The sequence below is a fragment of the Cricetulus griseus genome, chromosome 2 (genome assembly GCF_003668045.3).
Source record: "Cricetulus griseus strain 17A/GY chromosome 2, alternate assembly CriGri-PICRH-1.0, whole genome shotgun sequence".
Classification (NCBI taxonomy): domain Eukaryota; kingdom Metazoa; phylum Chordata; class Mammalia; order Rodentia; family Cricetidae; genus Cricetulus; species Cricetulus griseus.
The window spans coordinates 213,859,316-213,868,834 of NC_048595.1; the positions used below are offsets into that span (position 1 = coordinate 213,859,316).

A 9,519-nucleotide genomic window follows, 5' to 3' on the forward strand; every position below is an offset into this window, starting at 1 on the left:
GAAAATGAATAACACCCAATTGCACCATTCCTGGGTTGAGGAAGAAATAAAAAAACAAATTAAAGACTTCCTAGATTCTAATGAAAATGCAGACACAACATACCCAAACTTATGGGACACTCTGAAAGCAGTCCTAAGAGGGAAGTTCATAGCACTAAGTGCCCACATGAAGAAACTAGAAAAAAGTCACATTAGAGAACTGACAGAACAACTGAAAACACTAGAGCAAAAAGAAGCAAACTCACCAAGGAGGAGTAGACGCCAGGAAATAATCAACCTGAGAGCTGAAATCAATAAAGTAGAAACTAGGAAAACATTACAAAGAATCAATGAAACAAAGAGTTGGTTCTTTGAGAAGATCAACAAGATAGACAAACCTCTAGCCAAACTAACCAAAAGGCAGAGAGAGAGCACACTAATTAACAAAATCAGAAACGAAAAGGGGGATATAACAACGGACACTGTGGAAATCCAGAGAATCTTTAGGTCATACTTTGAAAATCTGTACTCCACAAAATTCGAAAATCTAATGGAAATGGACAGTTTCCTGGATAAATATCACTTACCAAAATTAAATCAAGATCAGATAAACAATTTAAATCGACCCATAACCCCTAATGAAATAGAAGCAGTCATCAAAAGCCTCCCAACCAAAAAAAGCCCAGGACCAGATGGCTTCACTGCAGAATTCTACCAGAAATTCAAACAAGAGCTGATACCAATACTCCTCAAACTGTTCCGCACAATAGAAGCAGATGGGATATTGCCAAACTCCTTCTATGAGGCTACAATCACTTTGATACCCAAGCCACACAAAGATAAGAATAAGAAAGAGAACTACAGACCAATATCTCTCATGAACATTGATGCTAAAATACTCAATAAAATATTGGCTAATCGAATCCAAGAACATATCAGAAAAATCATCCACCACGATCAAGTGGGCTTCATCCCAGGGATGCAAGGATGGTTCAATATACGAAAAACCATCAATGTAATCCACCATATAAACAAACTGAAAAAGAAAAACCACATGATCATCTCACTAGATGCTGAAAAGGCCTTTGACAAAATCCAACATCCCTTCATGATAAAGATCTTGGAGAGAACAGGAATAACAGGAACATATCTAAACATGATAAATGCGATATACACCAAACCAATAGCCAACATCAAACTAAATGGAGAGAAACTCAAAGCATTTCCTCTAAAATCAGGAACAAGACAAGGATGTCCACTCTCTCCATATCTCTTCAATATTGTTCTTGAAGTTCTAGCTAGAGCAATAAGACAAGATCAGGATATCAAAGGGATACAAATTGGAAAGGACGAAGTCAAACTTTCACTATTTGCAGATGACATGATAGTCTACATAAGTGACCCGAAAAACTCTACCAGGAAACTCCTACAGCTGATAAACACCTTCAGCAAGGTAGCAGGATACAAAATTAACTTAAATAAATCTGTAGCCCTACTGTATACAGATGATAAACTCAATGAGAAAGAAATCATGGAAACATCACCTTTCACAATATCCACAAGCAACATAAAATATCTGGGGGTAACACTAACCAAAAAAGTGAAAGACCTGTACAATAAGAACTTTGAGACTTTAAAGAAAGAAATTAAAGAAGATACCAGAAAGTGGAAAGATCTCCCGTGCTCTTGGATAGGCAGAATTAACATAGTAAAAATGGCAATCTACCAAAAGCAATCTACAGATTTAATGCAATCCCCATCAAAATCCCAACACAGTTTTTCACAGACATTGAAAGAACAATACTCAACTTTATATGGAAAAATAAAAAACCTAGGATAGCCAAAACAACTCTTTACAATAAAAGATCCTCTGGAGGCATCACCATCCCTGACTTCAAGGTCTACTATAGAGCCATAGTTCTGAAAACAGCTTGGTATTGGCACAAGAATAGACAGATAGACCAATGGAATCGAATTGAAGACCCAGATATTAACCCATGCACCTACGAACACCTTATTTTTGACAAAGGTGCTAAATCCATACAATGGAAAAAAGATAGCATCTTCAACAAATGGTGCTGGCACAATTGGATTCGAACATGCAGAAAATTGCAGATAGATCCATACTTGTCACCATGCACGAAACTTAAGTGCAAATGGATCAAAGATCTCTCCATAAACCCAGCCACACTGAATCTTTTAGAAGAGAAAGTGGGAACAACCCTTGAACAAATTGGCACAGGAGAACGATTCCTGAACATCACGCCAGAAGCACAGACACTGAGGTCTGCAATTAATAAATGGGACCTCTTGAAACTGAGAAGCTTCTGTAAGGCAAAGGACACAGTCAGTAAGACAAAACGACCACCCACAGAATGGGAAAAAATCTTCACCAGCCCCACATCTGACAGAGGACTGATTTCCAAAATATACAAGGAGCTCAAGAAGCTAGCCACCAAAATCACCATACAATGAAATTAAAAAGTGGGGTGCAGAACTAAACAGAGATTTTTCAACAGAGGAATCTGAAATGGCTGAAAGACACTTAAGAAAGTGCTCAAAATCCTTGGCCATCAGAGAAATGCAACTCAAAACAACTCTGAGATACCACCTCACACCTGTCAGAATGGCTAAAATCAAAAATACCAATGACAACCTATGCTGGAGAGGTTGTGGAGAAGAAGGAACACTCCTCCATTGCTGGTGGGAGTGTGAACTTGTAAGACCACTTTGGAAATCAGTATGGCGGTTGCTCAGAAAAATGGGAATCAATCTACCTCAAGATCCAGCCATTCCTCTCTTGGGTATATACCCAAATACTGCTTGTCCATACAACAAGGACATATGTTCAACCATGTTCATAGCAGCATTGTTTGTAATAGCCAGAACCTGGAAACAACCTAGATGCCCCTCAACTGAAGAATGGAAAGAGAAAATGTGGTACATTTATACAATGGAGTACTACTCAGCAGAAAAAAGCAATGGAATCTTGAAATTCGCAGGCAAATGGATGGAACTAGAAGAAACCATCCTGAGTGAGGTAACCCAATCACAAAAAGACAAACATGGTATGTACTCACTCATATATGATTTTTAGACATAGAGCAAAGGTTTACCAGCCTATAATCCTCTACCCCAAGGAAACTAGAAATCATGAATGACTCTAAGGGATAAATGGACCCCAGGAATGGGAAATGGCATGAACTCCCGAGCTAATTGAGAGCATGAGGGTAGGGAAGTGGGTGCTGCCACAATAAGAGCACAAGATGAAGAGTAGAGGAGAAGAAATGGAGGAGCAGATATATTGAGTTGGGGGAAGAATAGAGGAGAGAGAGCAGGATGAGAGATACCATATCAGAGGGAGTCACTATAGGTCCGAGAAGAGATCTGGAACTAGGTAGATCTTCAGAGACCTATAAGGATGACACGATCTGACAATCTGGGCAGTGGAGGAGAAGTTGGCCTAGAAACCCTTCCCCTAGAATGAGATTGATGAATACTCTCTATGCTATTCTAGAGTCCTCATCCAGTGGCTGATGAGAGCAGAGACAGACATCCACAGAAATACACTGAGCTGAAATCTGGAACTCAGTTGAAGAGAGGGAGGAATGAAGAACGAAGGGGTCTGTACCTGGTTGGAGAAACCCACAGAAACAGTTGGCCTGAAAAAGGGAAAGCATATCGACCCCAGATGCTCTTTGGGAGGACAGTACAGGACTAATCCAGCCCCCTGATCATGGATGCCAATGGGGAGGCCCCTGCACTCCTGGGATTTTTAGACATAGAGCAAAGGTTTACCAGCCTATAATCCTCTACCCCAAGGAAACTAGAAATCATGAATGACTCCAGAGGGAGGTGGACTGGCGTTTTGCCCTGGTGGGTGGGAGGGACTTCGAGAGCCCATCCCACTTGAAGGGATTCGCTCTGTCTCTGAACACATGGGGAGGGGCCTAGGCCCAGCACAGGAAGATTTGGTAGACTTGGTGGAACCCTGGTTGGGGGCCCTACCCTGCCTGGGGAATGGTGGGTGGATGGGGTGGGGGGTAGGTTGGAGGTGGGGGAGAAGGAATGGGGGTGGGGGAGGGAGAGGGAGAGGGAAAGTATATGTGAAAATATTAATAATTTAATAAAAAAAAGAAAAAAAAAAAAAAAGAAAAAAAAAAAGCTTAAAAAAAAAAAAAAAAAAAAAAAAAAAAGTGGTTTCCTATGATTGTTTTCACATAAGAACAAAATTTCAAATGGCATATACCAAACCTGCCTCTGGACATAAATAAGGGGGAAGATTTTTGCTTTTTATTTTGGACATTTATTTATTCATGAATATATTTTCAGTAAGCCAGATTTCTCCTTGAAGCCTCAGAAATTAATAGCCATGGGGTTCTTCAGAAAACAACAAGAAAAATGAGTCAAAAGTTACCTACATAACAGCCCAGCTGTTGCTTCAAAGGGGGAAACCTGAGTTTATATCAGACACTTGTTGAGTTGAGGAAGTGGACAGTAAGGTTCCATAACGCCATGGAAGAAGAAACTGCCCAAATAATCAGAAGTAACCAGAACACAATTTAGATAGGTAACACTTGAGTTGCTGAGAATCCTTGGTGAAAAATATACATATAAGTTACATTTTTGATGGGTGCAGTGAACTTTATTGATGGTATTCAAGAGAGTAGGGCTCCCTAAGCCCCTGCTTATTCTGGGGGTCTGGGATGGAAACTGTGAGGGAGATTATCAGTGTGGGTTTGTTGGACAGGGACTGCTCAGCAGCCAGAGCCTTTCTCTTGCTCAAGTCCTTGCTGGGGATGGATGGTCCAGGGTGTGCTTCGAACTCCTTGGAGGCCATGGAAGCCTTGAGGTCCACCACCCTGTTGTCATACCAGGAAATGAGCTTTACAAAGTTGTCATTGAGAGCAATGCCAGCCTCAGCTTCAAAGGTGGAAGACTGGGAGTCAACTGTTGGAGTCGCAGGAGACAACCTGGTCCTCGGTGTAGCCCAGGATGCCCTTCAGTGGGCCCTCGGATGCCTGCTTCACCACCTTCTTGATGTCTTCATACTTGGCAGGTTTCTCCAGGTGACATGTCAGATCCACGACAGAGACATTGGGGATAGGAACATGGAAGGCCATGCCAGTCAGTTTCCCGTTCAGCTCTGGGATGATTTTCCCCACAGCCTTGGCAGCGCCAGTGGATGCAGGGATGATGTTCTAGGCATCCCCACGGCCATCACACCACAGCTTCCCGGAGGGGCCATCCACAGTCTTCCTGGTGGCAATGATGGCATGGACTGTGGTCACGAGTCCTTCCACAATGCCAAAGATGTCATGGATGACCTTGGCCAGGGGGGCTAAGCAGTTGGTGGTGCAGGACGCATTGCTGACAATCTTGAGTGAGTTGTCATACTTCTCATGGTTCACACCCATCACAAACATGGGAGCATCAGCAGAAGGGGCAGAGATGATGACCCTCTTGGCCCCGCCCTTCAAGTGGGCCCCTGCCTTCTCCAAGTGGTGAAGACGCCAGTAGACTCCACACATACTTGGCGCCAGCATCACTCCATTTGAATATGTTGGCGGAATCTCGATCCTGGAAGACAGTGATGGCCTACCCACTGATGACAAGCTTCTCAGCCTTGACTGTGCCTTTGAACACATGGGTAAAGTCATACTGGAACATGTAGACCATGTAGTTGTGGTCAATGAATGGGTCATTGATGGCAACAATCTCCACTTTGTCTGTAGTGGAGGGAACCCTGGCAACCAGGCATCCAATACAGCCAAATCCGTTCACTTCGACCTTCACCATTGTGTCTCAGGAACGAGGCTGACACTGCATGAAAAGATGTGGCTGTCTCTAGAACAGGGAGGAGCAGAGAGCCCATATAAGTTATTTTAAAAGGAGAATGGAAACAACTAACTGAAAACACAGTTAAGGCACCAGTTGCAAGGTAGTGTTCTGCCACCAGGAAGATCCATCTTTAGGACATGCACATGCTTCTAGATGAACTGGAAATCTAAGGTCAAAACAAGGGTCGCCTGGCATAACTTCCAGTGACCAGCTGGGGGACTTTGTACCACCCATCGGAGCAAAAAGGATATGTCAGACTTTGAAGACCCCCCTGCAGAAGGCCTCACCTTCCTTGGGGAGCAGAAAGGGTATGGGATAGGTAGGGTATTAGTTAGGGGGGCAGGGGAGGAGGGGATGAAGAGGGACCTTGGATTAACATATCCTTTGGGATAGGGCCTAGGAAACCGCCTTGTGTCTAGGCTCAGGGAGCATCCTTCCATGTGGGATGGGCTCCCAGAGTCCATTCCTATGCTAGGGTATGTACTGAACTACTACAAGAGGCCCCATAGATTTCCAAGGTCTCCACACTGACACCCACATTCACGGGTATCTGGATCAGTCCCATGCTGGTTTCCCAGCTGTCAGTCTGAGGACCAAGCACTCTCTGTTGTTCAGGTTATCCGTTTTTGTGGGTTTCATCAGCCTGGTATGGACCCCTAGGCTCATCTGTCCTCCTTCTCTGCATCTGGATTCCAGTTCAGTTCAAAGTTTAGCTGTGGGTGTCTGCTTCTACTTCCACCAGCTGCTGGATGAAGGCTATACAGTGCCATATGCGTTAGTCATCAATCTCATTATCAGAAGAGGGCATTTAAGGTAGGTCTCCTCTGTTGCTTAGATTGTTAGTTGGTGTCATCTTTGTAGCTCTCCAGACATTTCCCTAGTGCCTGATTTCTCTTTAAAACTATAATATCTCTCTCTATTATATTATCTCTTTTCTTGCTCTCTTCTGTTCTTCCCCCTACTCAACCTCCCTGCCCCATCATGTCTTCTCCTCCTCCTCTCCCCTTCTCAATCTCCTAGTTCCCTCCCCTCCACATGCTCCCAATTTGCTCAGGAGATCTTGTTCCTTTCCCCTTCCCCAGGGGGCCATATATGTCTCTCTTTGGGTCCTCCTTGTTTACTAGCTTCTCTGGCAGTGTGGATTTCCTTCCATCTCATTCTTCAGAGGCATCATATTTGCTTCATAGTTTGAAAACTTCCAAGACCTTCAGTTTCTTTCCAGTCAGACCTTGCCTCAAATTTCTCCTATGTGTGATTTCATTTTAAAAGCTTGTTTTGCCTAGGTGAGTGAGTCTCTGCCCTTTCCCAACTCCCGTCTAAAACATCACTCACCCAGAACCACCCCCACCACCATCCCCCCACCTGCCCCCTGCACCTGCAGCAGCGGGCTTGGAGTAGACACACCCAGGCAGGGAGGAGCTCCATGCTCCCTGAATCTGCTAGCACCCTACTCTTCCATTCTGCCAACTGACCCAGGAACTAGTGAGGAGACTACCAGGAGAGTCAAGACCATCCAGAGTTGTGGACATTGAATTCCTGGCCTCCACACACCACTGGGTCACAAGAGGAGACAGAAAGACCCCACCTGCACCCACTAAAAGAAGATATGGGAAGAAGACAGAATAAGAACTCACTCAACAACAGAAAGACCAATAAGACACCACCAGAATCTAGGGACTCCACTCCAGCAAGATCTGAAAAGACCAACACAGAGCATGAAGATGAGATGGACCTCAAAAGTTATCTCAGCAAGATGATAGAGACCTTTAAAGAGGAAACAAGAAAATCCCTTAAAGAAATAGAAGAAAAAGCAAACAAAGAATTAAACAAAATGGAGGAAAAGACAAACCAAAAATTTCAAGAAATAAATAAATCTCTTAAAGAATCTAAAGAAAGCCAAGAAAAAACATCCAAACAAGTGAAGGAAGCTCTTGAAACAGTTCAAAGCATGAAAGCTGAAATAGACACAATAAAGAAAACACAGAATGAGACCATGCTGGAAATGGAAAGGCTGGATAAACGATCAGGAACTAAAGATATGAGTATAACCAATAGAATTCAAGAGATGAAAGAGAGAATCTCAGCTACTGAAGACTCGCTAGAGGATATACATTCATCAATTAAAGAAAACCTCAAGTCCAACAAATCCCTAACACAAAATATCCAAGAAATATGGGACACCGTAAAAAGGCCAAACCCAAGAATAATAGGTATAGAAGAAGGTGAAGAAACACTGCTTACATGTACAGAAAACATACTCAACAAAATCATCGAAGAAAACTTCCCCAACCTACAGAAGGATATACCTATGAAAGTACAAGAAGCTTACAGGACACCAAACAGACTGGACCACAAAAAGAAGTCCCTCTGACACATAATAATCAAAACACCAAATCTACAGAATAAAGAGAAAATATTAAGAGCAGCAAAGGAAAAAGGCCAAGTAACATATAAAGGCAAACCAATCAGAATCACACCCGACTTCTCAATGGAAACTCTGAAAGCCAGAAGGTCTTGGATAGATACCCTACAAGCACTAAGGGAGCATGGATGTCAACCCAGACTACTGTACCCAGCAAAACTTTCAATCACTATAGATGGAGAAAACAAGATATTCCATGACAAAAACAGATTTAAACAATACATATCCACAAATCCAGCACTACAGAAAGTTCTGGAAGGAAAACTCCAACCCAATGAACATAACTACACTCACAAAAACACTGGCAATAGATAATCTAATTTACCAAACACAAAAAGAAACAGGAGGGCAAAATCCACACGCAATGACACCACCAACAATAAATCCAAAACAAAGAAGAACCAATGAACAATGGACATTAATATCCCTAAATGTCAATGGTCTTAACTTACCCATAAAAAGATATAGGCTAACAGAATGGATACGAAGACAGAATCCATCCTTCTGCTGTTTACAAGAAACACACCTCAATTTCAAAGACAGGTGATACCTCAGAGTAAAAGGATGGGAAAAGATTTTCCAATCAAATGGGCTCAAGAAACAAGCTGGTGTAGCAATCCTAATATCTAAAAAATTAGACTTTAAACTGAAAGCAATCAAAAGAGACGAAGAAGGGCATTTCATACTCAGCACAGGAAAAGTTCATCAAGATGAAGTCTCAATCCTGAACATCTATGCCCCTAATACGAAAGCATCCACATTTGTAAAAGAAACATTACTAAAACTCAAACCACACATAAAACCACACACACTTATAGTAGGAGACTTCAACACCCCTCTTACACCACTCGACAGGACCACTAGACAGAAACTTAACAAAGAAACAAAGGATCTGACAGAAGTTATGACCCAACTGGGTTTAACAGATATCTATAGAACATTCCATCCAAACACAAACGAATATACCTTCTTCTCAGTGCCACATGCAACCTTCTCTAAAATTGACCACATAGTTGGCAACAAAGCAAATCTCCACAGATACAAAAGAATTGAAATAACTCCCTGTATCTTATCAGAACACCATGCTTTAAAGTTAGAATTCAACAGCAATACAAATTGCAGAAAACCTACATTTGCGTGGAAAATGAATAACACCCAATTGCACCATTCCTGGGTTGAGGAAGAAATAAAAAAAAAGAAATTAAAGACTTCCTAGAATTTAAGGAGAATGTAGACACAACATACCCAAACTTACGGGACACTCTGAAAGCAGTGCT

The 9,519-nt window shown here is 42.4% G+C and overlaps 1 pseudogene; it reads right to left on the bottom strand.

Annotated features, from left to right (window-relative positions):
- Window positions 1-4,896: 4,896 nt before the first annotated feature.
- Window positions 4,897-5,778, bottom strand: LOC113834016 (annotated as a pseudogene).
- Window positions 5,779-9,519: the final 3,741 nt, after the last annotated feature.